The sequence below is a fragment of the Chlorocebus sabaeus genome, unplaced genomic scaffold (genome assembly GCF_047675955.1).
Source record: "Chlorocebus sabaeus isolate Y175 unplaced genomic scaffold, mChlSab1.0.hap1 unalloc_scaffold_114, whole genome shotgun sequence".
Classification (NCBI taxonomy): domain Eukaryota; kingdom Metazoa; phylum Chordata; class Mammalia; order Primates; family Cercopithecidae; genus Chlorocebus; species Chlorocebus sabaeus.
The window spans coordinates 34,522-54,581 of record NW_027326902.1 but is presented as its reverse complement, the minus strand read 5'-3'; the positions used below and the strand labels follow the sequence as shown (position 1 = coordinate 54,581).

At 44.2% G+C, this 20,060-nt stretch overlaps 1 pseudogene; it reads right to left on the bottom strand.

Moving 5' to 3' along the window:
* Positions 1-5,353: 5,353 nt before the first annotated feature.
* Positions 5,354-20,060, bottom strand: part of LOC140710977 (uncharacterized) — a 29,510-nt pseudogene continuing 14,803 nt past the window's right edge.

The window sequence follows — 20,060 nt, the reverse complement described above, 5'->3', positions numbered from 1 at the left end:
ATTTTGATATATTATGATATCATAATATCATATAAAATTTGGTCAGGTAATTTTATAAGAAAATTGAGTTAAATTCTATAACAACATTAACATATAAACTCAATAGAAAGCTAGGAAAATTGTCTGCTCTTGTGTAAATTACTGCTTTTTGGATAACTCTGTAAAGGTGTGAAGAGGAATCTGCTACTTACTTGATAAGTAAGTACTTGATAAGACATCAACTTGCAAATCTTTGCTGTTTTTAACCAGTGCCGTCTCAAGATATGAGAATATTTTACTCTAAGAAAGTATTTTCATAGATATCATAATAGGAATTTTGTTCATTTTAGTTAATAAATTATTATAACATTTATTGGTTATTAATAATTTATGTCATTGTTAAAATATACTTCTACAGACAACACATTACACACATGTTTTGATTTGTCCTTTAATCTCAGGTAAATTTTTAAAATTTTTATTTATTAAATTCTATTTATTTTAGATAAAAGAGACCTTGTACCTGCCATATGCTGTAGTTTCTTAGAAAGAGAAATGCTCAGGCAAAACTCAGGCCTGGCCAGGCATGGTGGCTCACACCTGTAATCCCAGCACTTTGTGAGGCCAAGGCGGGTGAATCACCTTAGGTCAGGAGTTCGAGGCCAGCCTACCCAACATAAGGAAACCCCATCTGTACTAAAAATACCAAAAAAAAAAAAAAAAAAAAAAAAATTTAGCTGAATGTAGTGGCTCACGCCTGTAATCCCAGCTACTCAGGAGGCAGGAGGATCACTTGAACTTGGGAGGCAGAGGTTTTGGTGAGCTGAGATCATGCCACTGTACTCCAGCTGGGTGACACAGCAAAACTTCATCTTAAAAAGATAAAAAACTCAGGCTTATTTTTATCAAAATCTAGATTTCCAATGACATTTCTAGGTGTGTCCTTTCAATAAAAATCCAAACCAAAACAAACAAAAAATGTCTAGGTAATTCCCATGAATATTAACTGTTAAATTGGATACTTTTATTTTTAAGAGAGGGATTGTTTATATGGATGTGTTGGTGTGTCAAAAATGTACAGTTAAGATTGGACCTTTTTTTGACAGAGCCTCACTCGTCCCTCTGGATGGAGTGCAGCGGTGCAATCACAGCTCACTACAGCCTTGACCTCCCAGACTCCAGTGATCTTCCCAAGTCAGCCTCCCAAATAGCTGTGATGACAAGTGTGTGCCACTGTGCCCAACTAACTTTTAGAAAATTGTTGTAGAGATGAGGTCTCACTATCTTGCCCCAGTGAGTTCTTGTTATGTTGCCTAGGCTGGTCTCAAACTCCTGAGCTGTGGCTCCCAAGGTGATGAGGTTACAAACCTGAGCCACCGTGCCCAGCCAAGATTAGACCTTCCAGTGAGTGCATATCTTACCTCAAAAAAAAAAAAAAAAGCTTATTAAAAGGTAAAGTCTGAGTTAAAAATGGGTTCACGTTAATGATTTTTAATTTGGTACTTCTAGTGTTAAAAGAGGGATTGTTTATATGGCTGTGTTTATGTGTAAAAAGCTAGTTAAGATCGAAGCTTTATTTATTTATTTATTTATTTTGAGACAGAGTCACTCTGTCACCCAGGCTGATGTGCAGTGGCATGATCACAACTCACTGTAGCCTCAAACTCCCAGAATCAAGGGATCCTGCGACGTCAACATCCCAAGTAGCTGGAACTACAGGCGTGCACCACCGCACCTGATTAATTAAAAAAAAATTTTTAATAAAATTGTGGTCTCACTATACTGCCCAGGCTGCTCTCAAACTCCTGACCTCAAATATCTTCCTGCCTCGTCATTCCAAAGTAATGGGATTACACAGGCATAAGCCATTGTGCTCAGCCAAGATTTTACCTTCAATTTCTCTGTGTGAGAAATAAGTTGAAGTATAGATTAACACAAAATTGGCGTGTTATTAGGTATTGATGAGCCTGGGTAACAGGCGTGTTGTACTGTTTCTTTTATTTTGTATATGTTTTAAATTTTCTGTGATAAAACATGTGTAAGAAAACAAAGTTGATCTACAATGTTAGCCCTTAAGATCTTAGTGACTTTGGGGGAATGAAAAGAGAGAAAGTGGTTGCCAGGGCATCAGTGAAGCTGGTTCTATTTATAGGTTACACATGTGTGTTCACTTTGTAATAACTGATTGAACTTTATGTGATTTCTTTGTATATGTCTTTCTGCATGAATGTTATACATATATAAAAATTTATTACCTATTTGCACAAAATTTTAACTTCATATTTCAGAATAATAGCACTGTTTTGTATTGTTTTAAAGTAGGACGTGTTTACTCAGGGCATCATCAGGTGGATGTTAATATTCCAAGGTATTTACTTATGTCCTAACACTTTGGTGACCTTCTAGGTCTTCCCATGTTTACATCAATTTAGTAAGTAGGGTAGTTTTAATTTTTTAGGGTATAGGCCAAGCACGGTGGCTCATGCTTACAGTCACAGCTCTTTGGGAAGCCAAGGCAGGAGAATCATTTGAGTCCAGTATTTTGAGTTTTTTTAGGATGCAATTATTATTCAGCAAAGTCCTCTCCCCTGGGTTCAGCAATGCAAGGTCACCTAGCACATACTATGCATTTGGTATGAGTAGAACTGGACTGAATCAGGAATAAAATGTGTAGCAGAGGCCAGTTCTGCAAAGAAAATTAGGTAATGCAGGTAAGATCAGAAGACCATAACCCAGCAGCAAATCTTCCCATTCATTTCGGGAAACCATTTGCCACTAGTTCACCGGAAGAGGCTGATTTAAACCATTCATTTCGGGAAACCATTTGCCAGTAGTTCACCGGAAGAGGCTGATTTAAAGCAGCAGTTTGGGGGCTTGGTTGTTGCTGATAGTCACCCAGAGAGCTTTAAACAGCACTGTGGCCCAGGTCCCACTGCAGGGATTCTGCATTCATTTATCTATTGCCTTTTGAGTTTAGGTAACTTTAAAAGCCTCCTGTTGATTCCCATGTGCACCCAGGGGGAACAACTCCTGGTTCGGGGTGAGAAATGCATTTGCTGTGCGTGCTTTCCATGTGAGCAATGGTGATTTTCCCCGTGGCCACTCCTGAGTTTGGGATCTTAGAAAACACACTTGTCCTGTTAAAAATTAAAAAACAACTTCAAGACACACTCAGCTGTTTGGCTAAAATGCAGCAGAAGAAAATATCTTCTCAACAGATGTATCTGGGTGGCAGTTGCTTTCAGAGTAAAAGGTGGTTTCAAGCACAATATAGCACTTTTTTTCCCAAACGTTTTCAAGGTCTTTTACTATCATCTCCTTATGAATTACAGGAATAAAAAAATCATAGTTATATAACTGTCAAATATGGTATTAGGAAAAAAATTGAGGGCATGTCTTCCATGCTCAGGTACCCTGATTAAAATCAGTTAAGACCCATCTGCCCAGTGTGGTGGCTCACACCTGTAATTCCAGCACTTTGAAAGGCAGAGACTGGAGGATCACTTGAGCTCAGGAGTTCAAGACCAACCTGCTCAACATAACAAAACCTCATCTCTGCCAAAAATACAAATATTAGCCGGTTGTGGTAGGGTCCCCCTGTGGTCCCAGCTACTTGGGAGGCTGAGGTGGGAGAATAGCTGGAGCCCAAAATGTCAAAGCTGCAGTGAGCCACTGCACCCCAGTCAGAATGACAGGGAAAGAGACCCTGTCTCAGAAATAAAAATAAATACAGACCCATTCTTTTAGACACCTTCCTTCTTTTGCATAAAACACGGGGCTTTTGACCTGAAATGTTTTAAGATAAACTGAAAATTCTCCCATAAGCAGGAGCAGTAGATGGGGGTTGCTCACTTCCTGCTCTTTGAGTTGAAGCTTGGCAGAGGTCTGGAGACTCAAACTGATAAATATATGAATTGCTTTCTTTTCATATGCTGTATTAAGCTATTCTTGCATTGCTATTTAGAAAACCTGAGACTGGGTAATTTATAAGAAAAGAGTCTGATTGGCTCATGGTTCTGCAAGCTGTACAGGAAGCACAACACCTGTGTCTGCTTTCAGGAAGGTCTGGGGAGCTCACAATCACGGTGAAAGAGGAGTACCCGTCTCACGTGGTAAAACAGAAACAAGAGGCCAGGACCTCAAGATCACTATATTTATTGAAAAGGTCCTAAATTGCCATAAAAACATTCTAACGTAAAATAACCCATTTCAATAAATAATGAATTAAAAAATACAACTGATATCTTTTATGGATTGGGGAAGTGCTAATGAGACAGAATGGCAATTGAAGCCAAAAGATCTGAATTCAGGTAAATAATTTTACTCATATTAGGTTTATGTTAGAGAAAACAATACTTCTGACCATATACTATTTATTGCATTGCAGTACTTCAAAAATATGTACATAATATATAATTAATTTTCTAATGGTATAAAAGTAATCACGTACAACAAATTATTACAATATGGTCTATTGATGGGAAGGGTGTTTCAAATGAAAAAAGTTGGAATTTCGCATGAGGTGGTGATAGATGCCATAGAAAATCTGTGTAAAATATTTCAATCATATATGCAACTATGGATATTTCTGCTTTTCAGAAAAATAATTTTACTTTAAACATTTAATGCAGACAATTAAAATCATCAAGAAGTTACAGGAATTCACAGAATGCGTAATAAATTTGAAAGGAAATCAAGAAAATGTCCAGAAACTGGAAGCAAATAAACGTGACAATGTTGACTGTTTGATTCCCGAGCTCTGCGGGGACCCAGAAACTTCCAGGGAAGCAAGGAAGGCCAGCACCGTGTCCTCGCTCTCCTTGCCAGTTTCCAGAGCAGCCACAGTGGAGACTCCCCCCATGTTGCAGGATGCAGGAATCCATCCTCAGGCCATGACGCCCGGGATGCGGCTTTGCTCCTGGGTTTCGCTCTGGTGTTCTGCGTGGAAGTGAACGCGATCCACACACCTGCGTGTGTGAGACTATCACGGCAACGGCGACACCCACGGGCACGGCCTCCTTCATGGAGAGAGGGCCCAGAGAGCTCAAGACTCTCATGGAGGTTCAGTCCCACACTCCACTCCACCCTTCCGGGCTGGCTTCTCCCTGCTGAAGACGCCTGCGAGGCCCAAGAGCGGCTTCCAGTCCCCGCAGAATTCCTGGAGAGGCGGAGAGAGCCAGCCCCCGAAGCCCGCTCCCCGCCCCCGTCACCCTCCGCCCACCCCCTCCCCCCCTCCCCCCTCCCCCCTCCGGGGCTTCTCCGGCCCCACCCATACCCAGGCCACAGAGCCCTGGGCCCTCTGGTTCCCGGTTTCCGAGGGCGGGCTGACCCAGGGCTCCTCCCGCGTTCCTGAAGGGGTGGAGCTTGTGGGCCTTTATAAGGGCCGGGGGCCGGCTGGGCCGGCCTCCTGGCTGGACCTGCGCGTAGTGCACAGGCCGACTGAGGGGCACGGGAGCCCGCCGGCCAGGGTCCCCAGGTCGCCAGGGCGGCGTGGGAACCCCAAGCCGTCCGGGGGATAAAGCGGGGGTCGGGTGGTGGAAACGCATGAGAGCTTTCCCCGGGCTGCTCCCGGAGCCCAGGCGGCTGCCCGCACACCCGCGCATGCGCGGTACACAGCCCCGTCCTGGAACCTGGGCCGGCTCTGGGATCCCCGGGATGCTCGGTTCTCCTCGGTGTGGAGTCTCTCGCCGCCGCCGCCGCGCCCTGGCCCCAGCCCCACCACGGACTCCCCTGGGACGTGGGAGGCGCAAGCACACCCTGGTCCTGCGGCTCAGCTCCGGCGGGCCCAGGCTGTCCCACCGAGCAAGGGCCCGGCAGGCCGTGGCGCTGCGGGTCCTGGTCCCCCCAGCATTGGCTCGGGCGCGGAGGCCACCCCCGGGGAGTCTGAGGGTGGGAGAGCGCCCCTTCCGGAGGAGCCAGGGCAGCGTAGGCAAAATCCCGATCCCCGCGTGCCGGGGCAGGTTGGGAGATCCCTGCTGCCTGCGCAGCCTGGCTGGGCTGTAGCGGGGCGACGGCCCCTGCTCCCTGGCTCACGAAAGCCCCGCGTGGGAGAGTCCAGGGCGCGCAGGGCACGTGGGGTGCGGGAAGCCCTGTTCCCCACGCCCCGGTGTGGGTGAAGGCGACCGGCGAGGGAGCGGGGGGACACCCGCCGGGGGCCGCGTTGCACAGGCCGCCTGTGTGCGCCGGTGCCCTGCCACCCTGGCCCTCCGGTTCTGAAACCAAATCTGAATCCGGGACTCCGGGAGGCCCGTCTCTCTGGCCAGCTCTTCCCGGGTGGCGATGCCCGGAAAGCGATCCTGCTGGAAGGCTCGCAGGAGCAGGGCGGTCTGGGACCGGGTGACGGCGGTCCGCTTTCGCCTGCCTTCCTGCGGGCCACGTTTCCCCGGCCAGGGCCGAGATTCCCGCCGGTGCTGCCTCAGCTGGCGTGATCTCTCGTTCTGAAACCAAATCTGGACCCTGGGCTCCGGAATGCCGATGGCCCGGGCCAGCTCTTCCCTGGTGGCGATGCCCGGGTACGGGTTCCGCTCAAAGCAGGCTCGCAGGGCCTCCCTCTGGCTCGGGGTCCAAACGAGTCTCCTTCGCCGTCCTCGTCCTCGGGCTTCCGCCGGGAGGGCGCCGTCTCCAGGTGTCGGGAGAGCCATCGCGGGGAGACCTGGCCGGAATTCCGCGGACAGACACGGGCAGAGAGAGGCCGGCGGGCTCCCGAGCCCCTCAGTCGGCCTGTGCACGGTGCGCTGGTCCAGCCAGGAGGCCGGTCCAGCCGGCCAGCGGCCCTTATAAAGGCCCACAGGCTCCACCCCTTCACGCGGGAGGAGCCCTGGGTCAGCCCGCCCTCGGAAGCCGGGAACCACAGGGCCCAGGGCACTGTGGCCAGGGTATGGGTGGGGCCGGAGAAGCCCCGGAAGGGGGGAGTGGGTTGGGGGGTGAGTTAGGGTTCGGGTTCGGGTTAGGGTTCGGGTTCGGATTAGGGTTTGGGTTCGGGTTCAGGTTTGGGGTTCGGGTCAGGGTCTGGGGTTCGGGTCAGGGTCCGTCGTTCGGGTCAGGGTCCGGCGTTCGGGTCAGGGTCTGGGGTCGGGGTTAGGGTTAGGGTTAGGGGTTAGGGTTAGGGTTAGTTTAGGGTTGGGGATCGGGTTCGGGTTCGGGTTCGGGTTAGGGCTAGGGCTAGGGTTAGGACTAGGGCTTGGGCTAGGGTTAGGGTTAGGGTTGAGGTTGGGGTTAAGTTGAAGTTAGGGTTAGGAGTAAGGATTAGGGTTAAGGTTAGCATTGGGGTTAGAATTGGGGTTAGGGTTTAGGGGTTAGGGTTGGGTTTGAGGTTAGGGGTAGGGGTAGGGTATGGGGTTAAAGTTAGCATTGGTGAATGGTTTTGGGTAGGGGTTAGGTTTAAGGGTTAGTGGTTAGGGTTAGAGGTTAAGGTTATGGCTGGCGCTAGACTTGGAGTTGGGGTTGGGGTTGTGATTTGGCCGGTGTGGGGTTAAGGGTTAGATTTACGGATTAAGGATTTGGGTTAAGCTTGACGTTAGGGGTAACACCACTTGCCCTGGGTGACCCAGGCAGTGAGTCACTGACAGTCCTCCTGTTTGGCCCGTGGCACAGCGTGGAGGGAAATGGCCCACTGACCTTTCCAGACACTCAGACAATTTGTGATATAGTTTATGCAGTCATGCCCAGTGAGTTCTATTGTTCAGTTTAATAGAATACCTATTTCTGTGTTTATTATGAATAAAGAGAGATTTCTTGTGGTTTTTCAGAATATGAAGCATATCTATTTTGCCTACCAGTTGGAAGTTCCAATACTATAGGAAGCATAAGTGCAGGTTATAATGATGGGCCTTTTATTATAAGACTGAATTCACATCAAACTGAATCAGTAACTCCAGCTGTATGAACAGGGTGAGATATTAAACATTTAATGAAAAGAATTCCTTTCTTAGGTCACAGCAAGGACTAAATATGTCTAATTATCATGCCCACTAAGAAGATGTATTGTGATATTTGCAGTTAATCCACTCATTCAGTTCCAAGGGTATTTATTAATTGTCTGCTCTGGGCATAACAACAATTGGAAGCAGTATGTTCACATGAAAAAAACTTACCTGAAGCTCTAAGTCACAACTTTCCATGAGCAGCACACATTTCTGATTTGAAATACATATCGAAAGCTTCAAATGCATAAATAGATACCCAATCTAGATCTAAGTTAATAGTTGCTTTGAATTAATTGTTTAAATTATCCTGGGAATCAGAAAGATATGTCTACATGAAACAATAAAGGTTATATTAGAATTAATAAACTTTAGAAGATGATTTTAATCTTAATATATAAACATACTACCTAAGCACACTCTTTAAATACATCTGCAATCTACTATTTTTAGATTTAGGTAAATCATTAATCCTTAAATTTGGAAAAGATTCCAGTGTTAGAGCTCTAGACTATGAAACTTGGATGTTCTTCTAAAATTTTTGAGTTTTTATCCAGAAATACATATTTTCCTGACACTGAGAACCGCAAGAAATTTCACTTGGAGTCTCAGAACTATCACAAACATCCTGTGACTTTTTTTTTATATATACTTTAAATTCTGGGATACATGAGCAAAACGTGCAGGTTTGTTACACAGGTATACACATGCCATGGTGGTTTGCTGCACCTGTCAACCCGTCATCTATGTTAGGTATTTCTCCTAAAGCCATCCTTCCCCTAGGCCCCGACCCTGCAACAGGCCCCTGTGTGTGATGTTCCCCTCCCTGTGTCCATGTGTTCTCATTGTTCAACTCCCACTCATGAGTGAGAACATGCAGTGTTTGCTTTTCTGTTCCTGTGTTAGCCAAGAATGATGGTTTCCAGCTTATCCATGTCCCTGCAAAAGACATGAACTCATTCTTTTTTATGGCTGCATAGTATTCCATGGTGTATATGTGCCACATTTTCTTTATTCAGTCTATCATTGATGGGCATTTGGGTTGGTTCCCAGTCTTTGCTATTGTGAATAGTGCTGCAGTAAACATACGTGTGCATGTATCTTTATAGTAGAATGATTTATAATCCTTTGGGAATATACCAGTAATGGGATTGCTGGGTCAAATGGTATTTCTGGTTCCAGATCCTTGAGGAATTGTCACACTGTCTTCCACAATGGTTGAACTAATTTACACTCTCACCAACAGTGTAAAAGCGTTCCTATTTCTCCACATCCTCTCCAGCATCTGTTGTTTCCTGACTTTTTAAAGATTGCCATTTTAACTGGCATGAGTTGGTATCTCACTGTGGTTTTGATTTGCATTTCTCTAATGACCAGTAATGATGAGCTTTTGTTCATATGTTTTTTGGCCACATAAAAGCCTTCTTTTGAGAAGTGTCTGTTCATATCCTTCACCCACTTCTTGATGGTTTTTTTTTTCCTTGTAAATTTGTTTAAGTTCCTTGTAGATTCTGGATATTAGCCCTTTGTCAGATGGATAGATTGCAAACATTTTCTCCCATTCTGTAGGTTGCCTGTTCACTCTGATGAGAGTTTCTTTTGCTGTGCAGAAGCTCTTTAGTTCAGTTAAATCCTATTTGTAAATTGTGGCTTTTGTTGCCGTTGCTTTTGGCGTTTTAGTCATGAAGTCTTTGGCCATACCTATGTCCTGAATGATATTGCCTAAGTTTTCTTCTAGGGTTTTTATGGGTTTAGGTCTTATGTTTAAGTCTTTAATCCATCTTGAGTTAATTTTTGTATAAGGTGTAAGGAAGGGATCTAGTTTCAGTTTTCTGCATATGGCTAGCCAGTTTTCCCAACACCATTTATTAAATAGGAAATCCTTTCCTCATTGCTTGTTTTTGTCAGGGTAGTCAGACATCCTAAACTTTTAAATTTAAGAATTTATATTTTTTTAAAGTAACTGACAACTGACAATCATTTAAAAATCCATAACTTTAAAAAAAAATTCCTCCTATGTTTTCAACCAAGAGAAATGAAAATCTGTTGACACAAAGGCCTGAATATAAGTATTCATAACAACTTTCTTCTTAATAGTCAAATATTTTTAAAATAGCCTATCACTGAAGAATAGATAAGCTGTAATATATTCCTACAATGGTTACTGCCCAACATAAGAATGACATATACACTGGAAACCACATGGACATATCCCAAAGGCATTAGAATACATGAAAGAAACTAGGTATAAGAGAATATTCTTATATGATTCCATTTATATCAAATTTTTTTTTTTTTGAGACAACATCTCACTCTATCACCAAGGCTGGAGTGCAGTGATGTGATCACAGATCACCATAGCCTTGACCTCCCAGGCTCAGGTGATTCTTCAGCCTCCTGAGTAGCTGGGACCACAGGGGTGTGCCACCACACCTGGCTAATTTGTGTGTGTGTGTATTTTTTTTTTTTAGAGATGGGGTTTTGCTATGTTGCCCAGGCTTGTCTCAAATTCCTGGGCTCAAGTGATTCCCCCCTTCTCAATCTAGTGCTAGGATTACAGACTTGTATCATTGCATGTGGCCTGTATCATATTCTAAGACAGACAAAACTAGAGTGAAAGGAAGCAACTGCTGGGAGCTGTGGTGTGGGGCAGGGGTCACTGACTACAGCAGCATGCAAGGGAATTTTGGGGGTAATGAAATGTATTTTAATGGTAGTATCGTGTACATGACTATATGTATATTTGTCAAAATGCATTGATTTGTACACTTAAAATAACTAAATTTTATATGTAAATTAAACTCAATTAGATAATAAAAAATAAACTTTTGATCCTGAAAAAATACCTACATACATACAAACTACCTCTGAAACAAACTACTTTTTCAGAATTTCTAATTTAAATATTCAGAAATATGAATGATGATGATGAATTTTAACACGGCTTACATAATTCAATTCTGTTTTGGATCATGCCTGAGAGGCATATTAGCTGCTGGACTTATTTGGATTGCCTTACCTCCTTTGCATATGAAAAAATAAGAGGTTGAGACAGAAACGAGATATGTAATTTATGAACAATGGAACTTTCTACTGTCCAGGAAATGAGGCTTTCTATTGTCCAATGAATTGTGCCTGGCAGCACAATTCACTGCTTCACAATTGATCATTCTTTTTACCCTCAGAACATCCTTGAAATGATTGACTCGACCATGAGAGCAACACTGTAAATATTCTCAGATGCAAACTCACAGTACCAGCATCACAGAACACCTGCAGGTGCAAGTAACTAAAAATCCAGCTCAATTTGACTTTAAATACAAGGGAATGTATTGACTCAGGTGGGTAGTTCAGAAGCAGGCCAGGCTTCAGGGTGAATCTGAGCACAGAAGCTCATGGATGCTACCAGAACTCAGTCTCTTCCCAATCTTCTGCTCTGCCTTCAGTGAAGTCAGAATAATTCTGTGTGTGGCAAAATCTCCAGGGACAATTTCTGAGGTTGCATTCTTCACCAAAGAGGGAGCATGAACAAGCACACTCTTGTTCCTAACAACCTAGCACAACTTGATTTTGACTCTAATTGGAACAACTCAGGCCCTTGCCCATCCCCAAGTCCTTTAGGGGGTCCAAGGGAGTGCTGTGTGGCACCTGGCATGAGCCTCAGTTATGCACCCACCTTGGAACCAATAACTGTGACACAGAGTGAGTCAGTGCTGGTAAGGTTAAGTCAACCAGGACCCACCCCATGTTTCAAACCATGTGACTGAATAATTCAGGGCTCTGTTAGGAAGGAGAAAGGGGGATTCTTCTTGAATAGCACCCAACACTCAACTACAATTTAATTTGACAGGAACCCGGAGGCCCTGCTGTAGAAATCTCTCACAGTTGCTTGGAATGAGAGCACTCAATACAAAAATCCTATGGCAGCAACCCTATAGCCTCAAGGGCACCATGGACTTGGTGTGGAGGGTGGGGCAAGGAGGGTGAAGAAGGGCTCAGGGTCTTCTGAAGATGAAGCAGAAGAATAGATGGCACTGACTTAGCAGAGTGGAAAATATTTAACCCCAAGAGATGCCTACAGAGGCAGCTGAGTCACACCACAGACTCCTAGAAGTGCTTGTGTTAGGGTTCCCAAGTGTCTAGGTAAGCAGAGGAGATAGTGAGGCAGACACAGAGGGTCGGTTCAAAGCACATTGGGAAGACTGTGATCCTAAGATCCCTCAGTCCACACTAGCAGTCAAATGCTCCTCCCTGACATCGGAAAAAGAAACAATTTATTTTCTTCAGACATTGAAACATAACTTTTCTAAGGCTCCAGGACACTGGATAATGCTGCTTATGCAAAGACAGTATTTAGTGAAAGCCAATTTACTGAGCAGGGAGATCCGCAGACTCTTTCACCCTCTTGGCTCCCAGAATGCTAGGGTCAGGCTTGCAGTCTTAGGAGATTGGCGACCTCTTTTTGGAGAGGATCTGCAGATACCAACGTTTTCAGGGTTTCCTCAGGTCCAAGAGTGCCAGGCTCCTGTGGACTCTTCCTTTGGTAAAGCAAAGGAAGACTCCATCTGTGCACACAGAATGCATTCCTTATATTTTCTTATTTTCTGTTTTCTCAATGCTCTAGCATCTGGTGTTTACTGGGAAAAGATTGCCTTTCCCAAGGCCAGACAATTAAACTACCAATTCAGAACCCATACTTCTAACCACTTACTTTATCTGGCTCTGATACTGTAGGAGACAATACTGCCCTTCCTTAATCACCACAGGGTGAGGTACTAGGCAACTAGAAATGGCCCCTATGCCCCAGAGCCTGCTGAAGCTATTAACGCTGGACAGCCTAAGCCTGCCTGCCCTGCCTGCCCTTGCTGTCCCACAGAGATCACAGCAGAGTCTCCTGCCCATGCCTTCCCCTCTCCTGCCTCTGCCTGGGGCTTCCCTGTGCCTCCTATTTCTAGGGATCTGTGAGTATGAACATATTTCCATGGGACAGTCACTTCCATGTCTGCAGGTCTTAACATCCCTGATTAAAACAAATTCTGAGTACATTTTAAAACATGAGGCTTCCAATGGAATTTTAAAAACCCTTATATGGAGAATTTTAAACATATATATAAATAAACATGAATATAACAAACCCCTGTATATCAATAACCTTTCAGAACCACCAGAAACACATAGTCGATTCTGTTCTGTCTATATTCCCAAATAAAATTCATACATTGTGATTAGCTGATGTGTTTTTAAGTCTATATAATTTATACATTTCCCCTGTATCTCCTATATATCATTTTCTTGTAATTCATTTGTTGAAGAAGCTGCGTTGATTTTCCTGATTCATCTTCAGAGTTTAAAATAGAATTTCACAAAAAGAAAAAAATAAAAGCAGACGGAAAGAATAAAAATGTCAGAAAAGAAATCAATGGGATTTAAATGGTACAGCTGCTTTGGAAAACAGTCTGGCAGTTCCTCAAAAAGTGAGACATAGAATTACTCTTTGATCCATCAGTTCTATTCAAGTCTTCATACTGAAGAGAATTAACAACATACGTCCACACAAAAACTTGTAGAGCAGCATTATCCATAATAGCCAAAAGTAGAAACAACCCAAACGTCCACCAACTGATGAGCGAATAAATAACATGAAGTATTTCCACACAGTGGAATATTACTCAGCCTCAAAAAGGAATGATTGCCAGAGGCTGGAGGAGGAAAAAATGGAAAATGCAGTTTCTTTCTTGGGTGCTGAAAATATGTTAGAATTAAATAGTGGTGAAGTCTGTGCTACTTCCAGAAAGTGCTAAATTGAACACTTTACATGGGTAAAATGTATTATGTGAATTATAACTCAAAAATCAAGAACAGGCCAGGCGCGGTGGCTCAAGCCTGTAATCCCAGCACTTTGGGAGGCCGAGATGGGCGGATCACGAGGTCAGGAGATCGAGACCATCCTGGCTAACACGGTGAAACCCCATCTCTACTAAAAAATACAAAAAACTAGCCGGGCGAGGTGGCGGGCGCCTGTAGTCCCAGCTACTCGGGAGGCTGAGGCAGGAGAATGGCGTAAACCCAGGAGGCGGAGCTTGCAGTGAGCTGAGTTCCGGCCACTGCACTCCAGCCTGGGCGACAGAGCCAGACTCCGTCTCAAAAAAAAAAAAAAAAAAAAAAAAAAAAAAAAAAAAAAAAAATCAAGAACATTTTCCAGAAATAAAGTTTATGAATTTTCAGATTTAAAAGATCTGAGTTCCCCTCAAAATGAATTTCAAAGTTCTTCTACACTAAAGCACATTATTGTGAAATTTGATAACATCAGAGATAAAGATCTGAAAAGCTTTCAGAGAGGTGAAAGGAAAAGATCACCTGCAAAGAATCAAGAACGAAAATAGCACTGAAATTTTTCACTGAAGTTCTAGATATAATAAGAAAATGAAATTTGGCCTTCACATTCTGAGAGAAATAAACGTATTTTAAACCCAACTAAACCGTCAACCCAGCGTGAGAATAGTGCACAGGCATTTTGGGACATGCACAGCATCAAAGCTTTACTTTAGATCAGGAAGCTACAGTAAAGTGGCAGCCTAAGAAATGGGAGAAAGGAATTCCAGGAACAGGTGATCCATGCAGGAGAGAGGAGCAGCATTGCCAAGAGCCAGGGGTGAAGCAATTCAAGCTGGAGACATTGAGACAAACACAGGAGCGCCTGGCATTCTCTGAGAGGCAGATGCAGTGGTTCTGCACTGTGTGCAGAACTAAATGTGGCATTTACCTCTTATTGGTTACGATGTGCCTTCCCAGGCCTGCCAGCAGAGATTCTAAATCCTGATGCAAATGATATGGCAACACGGGTGATTATAGACATGAGTGTTTGAATCACAGATCCAGGTCCAAACCCAAATCCTTTCAGTAATTAACTGTATGCTGTCATTTAATTACTTAATCTCTCCAGCATGCCACTTCCTCAGATCAATTCGTATGGGAATATAAATTCATAGGAGTGTTATAAAGGGTAGTTTGTACAATGAGCTCGTGACTATGAAATGCTTAGCATGGCATCCAAAAAGTCCTCAATAAGTGGTGCAACAATATCTTTTTATTACAGGAAACACCCAACTTAGAAAACAGCGTTCATGGGGGATTAAGAGAAGTAACTACAGTTGGGTGAGCAGAGGGAGCCAGCATGGGGATGGCCTTTCCTAGGTGAGGCATCCACCACATTTGAAAGTGGGATGCAGGGCCAGAGCTGAACATCAACCAGGACAGGCAGGAGTGAAGTAAACAGCTCATACCTGTTCCTTCATGGGTCAGTTCCTTTCATTTTCACTTTTGACTCTGATGCAAAATTAGAACTCTTCTCTGCTCAAATGTCAATATTCTTAATAATGTAAAGTAAGTAAGTAAGTAGGATCCAAAAAATTCAATTGCGTAAAATACATGCTCTTGTTATTGCAAGGCAAATGGGAAATATTTTGCAGTTGGTCATCACCATCACAATAACACAAATTCTAAAACTTACACTGTTTACAACTGAACCACACCCTCAAGTAATCAAAAAATGGTCCCTCCCTAACCTCTCTCCCCAGCAAGAGAAGGTCTTTGGCTGCCCCAACCTGAGCAGGAGAGCAGGAGGAGAGTGGGAGCCCACAGCTGCAGTGGCAAGAGGCCTGAGGGCTGATGGCTTTGACCAAATAATAGGGAATTGGGTTGACTTGTTTGAATCATTTTCCAAAAACTGATTTATAAAACAGATGAGACTCATTGAAGGAGCTGGGGAATGCGAGCCCACCCCTCAGTCTCCAGCCTCCCCAAACTGCGTGTTTCTCCAGAGTAACCTTGAGCCTCTCCCAGCATGGATTAAAACCCATGGCTCTTCCAGATCTAAAATCTGAGGCTCTACAGTTTAAGTCATAGTTAGGCACTTCCATACTTGTGATGGTAACATGCTTACATACTCAGTCTATCATTGTTTAATATTGAATGAAAGATACACATTTTGTTTACTTATTATGCGGTAGGTTGACTGTGTTCACCTTGTTGTCTCAGAGTCAGCTCCTTTTTTTTTTTTTTCTTTTTTTTTTTTTTTGAAATGAAGTCTCTCCTGTGGCCCAGGCTGGAGTGCAGTGGCCCAATCTTGGCTCACTGCAAGCTCTGTCTCCCGGGTTCATGCCATTCTACCACCTCAGCCTCCCGAGTAGCTAGGACTACAGGCGCCCGCCACCACGCCCGGCTAATTTTTTGTATTTTTAGTAGAGATGGGGTTTCACCATTCACAGGATGGTCTCAGTCTCCTGACCTCATGATCCACCCGCCTCAGCCTCCCAAAGTGCTGGGATTACAGGCATGAGCCACTGCGCCCGGCCGGGTCAGCTCTTTATTTCCAAGAATCCTGTCGCATTTCCTGGAGCCTATTGACCGGGGAAAAGATGTGGTCAAAAGTTAAAAGTATGTTGGGCAAAGCCTTAGAAACACAGCTTTTCTGACAAAAACAAGCAATGGGGAAAAGAGTCCCTATTCAATAAATGATGCTGGGGTAACTGGCTAGCTATGTGCTGAAGATTGAGGCTGAATCCCAGCACTTTGGGATGCCAAGGCGGGTGGATCAAGAGGACAGGAGATCGAGACCATCCTGGCTAACACGGTGAAACCCCATCTCTACTAAAAATACGAAAAATTAGCCGGGCGTGGTGGCAGGCACCTGTAGTCCCAGCCACTTGGGAGGCTGAGGCAGGAGAATGGCGTGAACCCAGGAGGCAGAGCTTGCAGTGAGTGGAGATAGTGCCAGTGCACTCCAGCCTGGGTGACAGAGCAAGACTCTGTCTCAAAAAGAATAAATAAATAAATAAATAAATAAATAAATAAATAAATAAAACACAAGCATGGCAAACAAGCATATGGAAAAAAATCTCTAGATCATTGATCACTAGAGAAATGCTCATCAAAACCACAGTGAGGCACCATCTCACACCAATCAGAATGGCTATTACTAAAAAGTCAAAAAATAACAGATGCTGGCAAGGTTACAGAGAAAAGTGAACACTTATACACTGTTGGTGGGAGTGTAAGTTAGTTCAACCATGGTGGAAAATAGTATGGTGATTCCTCAAAGAGCTAAAAGCAGAACTACCATTCGACCTAGCAATCCCATCACTGGGTATATACCCAGAAGAATATAAATAATTCTACCATGAAGATACATGCATGCAAATGTTCCTTGCAGCACTATTCACAATAGCAAAGGCATAGAATCAACCCAAATGCCCATCAATCACGGATTGGATGAAGAAAATGTGCTACATATATACCATGGAATACTATGCAGCCATACAAAAGGACAAGATTAAGTCTTTTGCATTAATATAGATGAAGCTGAAGGGTATTATCCTTAGCAAAGTAACTCAGGAACAGAAAACCAAATACTGCATGTTCTCACTTATAAGTGGGAGCTAAATGATAAGAACTTGTGAACAGGAATAGGAACAGCTCGAGTCTCCAACTCCCAGCGCAAGCAACACAGAAGACCGGTGATTTCTGCATTTTCAACTGAGGTACTGGGTTCATCTCACTGGGGAGTGCCGGAGGATCGGTGCTGGTCAGCTGCTGCAGCCCGACCAGCGAGAGCTGAAGCAGGGCGAGGCATTGCCTCACCTGGGAAGCTCAAGGGGGAAGGGAATCCCTTTTCCTAGCCAGGGGAACTGAGACACACAACACCTGGAAAATCAGGTAACTCCCACCCCAATACTGCGCTTTAAGCAAACAGGCACACCAGGAGATCATATCCCACACCTGGCCGGGAGGGTCCCACACCCACGGAGCCTCCCTCATTGCTAGCACAGCAGTCTGTGACCTACCGGCAAGGCAGCAGCGAGGCTGGGGGAGGGGTGCCTGCCATTGCTGAGGCTTAAGTAGGTAAACAAAGCTACTGGGAAGCTCAAACTGGGTGGAGCTCACAGCAGCTCAAGGAAACCTGCCTGTCTCTGTAGACTCCACCTCTGGGGACAGGGCACAGTAAACAATAACAAACGAAGCAGAAACCTCTGCAGACGCAAACGACTCTGTCTGACAGCTTTGAAGAGAGCAGTGGATCTCCCAACACGGAGGTTGAGATCTGAGAAGGGACAGACTCCCTGCTCAAGTGGGTCCCTGACCCCTGAGTAGCCTAACAGGGAGACATCCCCCACTAGGGGCAATCTGACACCCCACACCTCACAGGGTGGAGTACACCACTGAGAGGAAGCTTCCAAAGCAAGAATCAGACAGGTACACTTGCTGTTCAGAAATATTCTATCTTCTGCAGCCTCTGCTGCTGATACCCAGGCAAACAGGGTCTGGAGTGGACCTCAAGCAATCTCCAACAGACCTACAGCTGAGGGTCCTGACTGTTAGAAGGAAAACTATCAAACAGGAAGGACACCTACACCAAAACCCCATCAGTACATCACCATTTTCAAAGACCAGAGGCAGATAAAACCACAAAGATGGGGAAAAAGCAGGGCAGAAAAGCTGGAAATTCAAAAAATAAGAGCGCATCTCCCCCGGCAAAGGAGCGCAGCTCATCGCCAGCAACGGATCAAGGCTGGACGGAGAATGACTTTGACGAGATGAGAGAAGAAGGCTTCAGTCCATCAAATTTCTCAGAGCTAAAGGAGGAATTACGTACCCAGTGCAAAGAAACTAAAAATCTTGAAAAAAAAAGTGGAAGAATTGATGGCTAGAGTAATTAATGCAGAGAAGGTCATAAACGAAATGAAAGAGATGAAAACCATGGCACGAGAAATACGTGACAAATGCACAAGCTTCAGTAACCGACTCGATCAACTGGAAGAAACAGTATCAGCGATTGAGGATCAAATGAATGAAATGAAGCGAGAAGAGAAACCAAAAGAAAAAAGAAGAAAAAGAAATGAACAAAGCCTGCAAGAAGTATGGGATTATGTAAAAAGACCAAATCTACGTCTGATTGGGGTGCCTGAAAGTGAGGGGGAAAATGGAACCAAGTTGGAAAACACTCTTCAGGATATCATCCAGGAGAACTTCCCCAACCTAGTAGGGCAGGCCAACATTCAAATCCAGGAAATACAGAGAACGCCACAAAGATACTCCTCGAGAAGAGCAACTCCAAGACACATAATTGCCAGATTCACCAAAGTTGAAATGAAGGAAAAAATCTTAAGGGCAGCCAGAGAGAAAGGTCGGGTTACCCACAAAGGGAAGCCCATCAGACTAACAGCAGATCTCTCGGCAGAAACTCTCCAAGCCAGAAGAAAGTGGGGGCCAATATTCAACATTCTTAAAGAAAAGAATTTTAAACCCAGAATTTCATATCCAGCCAAACTAAGTTTCATAAGTGAAGGAGAAATAAAATCCTTTACAGATAAGCAAATGCTTAGAGATTTTGTCACCACTATGCCTGCCTTACAAGAGACCCTGAAGGAAGCACTAAACATGGAAAGGAACAACCAGGACCAGCCATTGCAAAAACATGCCAAAATGTAAAGACCATCGAGGCTAGGAAGAAACTGCATCAACTAACGAGCAAAATAACCAGTTAATATCATAATGGCAGGATCAAGTTCACACATAACAATCTTAACCTTAAATGTAAATGGACGGACTAAATGCTCCAATTAAAAGACACAGACTGGCAAACTGGATAAAGAGTCAAGATCCCTCAGTCTGCTGTATTCAGGAGACCCATCTCACACGCAGAGACATACATAGGCTCAAAATAAAGGGATGGAGGAAGATTTACCAAGCAAATGGAGAACAAAAAAAAGCGGGGGTTGCAATACTAGTCTCTGATAAAACAGACTTTAAACCATCAAAGATCAAAAGAGACAAAGAAGGCCATTACATAATGGTAAAGGGATCAATTCAACAGGAAGAGCTAACTATCCTAAATATATATGCACCCAATACAGGAGCACCCAGATTCATAAAGCAAGTCCTTAGAGACTTACAAAGAGACTTAGACTCCCATACAATAATAATGGGAGACTTCAACACTCCACTGTCAACATTAGACAGATCAACGAGACAGAAAGTTAACAAGGATATCCAGGAATTGAGCTCATCTCTGCAGCAAGCAGACCTAATAGACATCTATAGAACTCTCCACCCCAAATCAACAGAATATACATTCTTCTCAGCACCACATCGTACTTACTC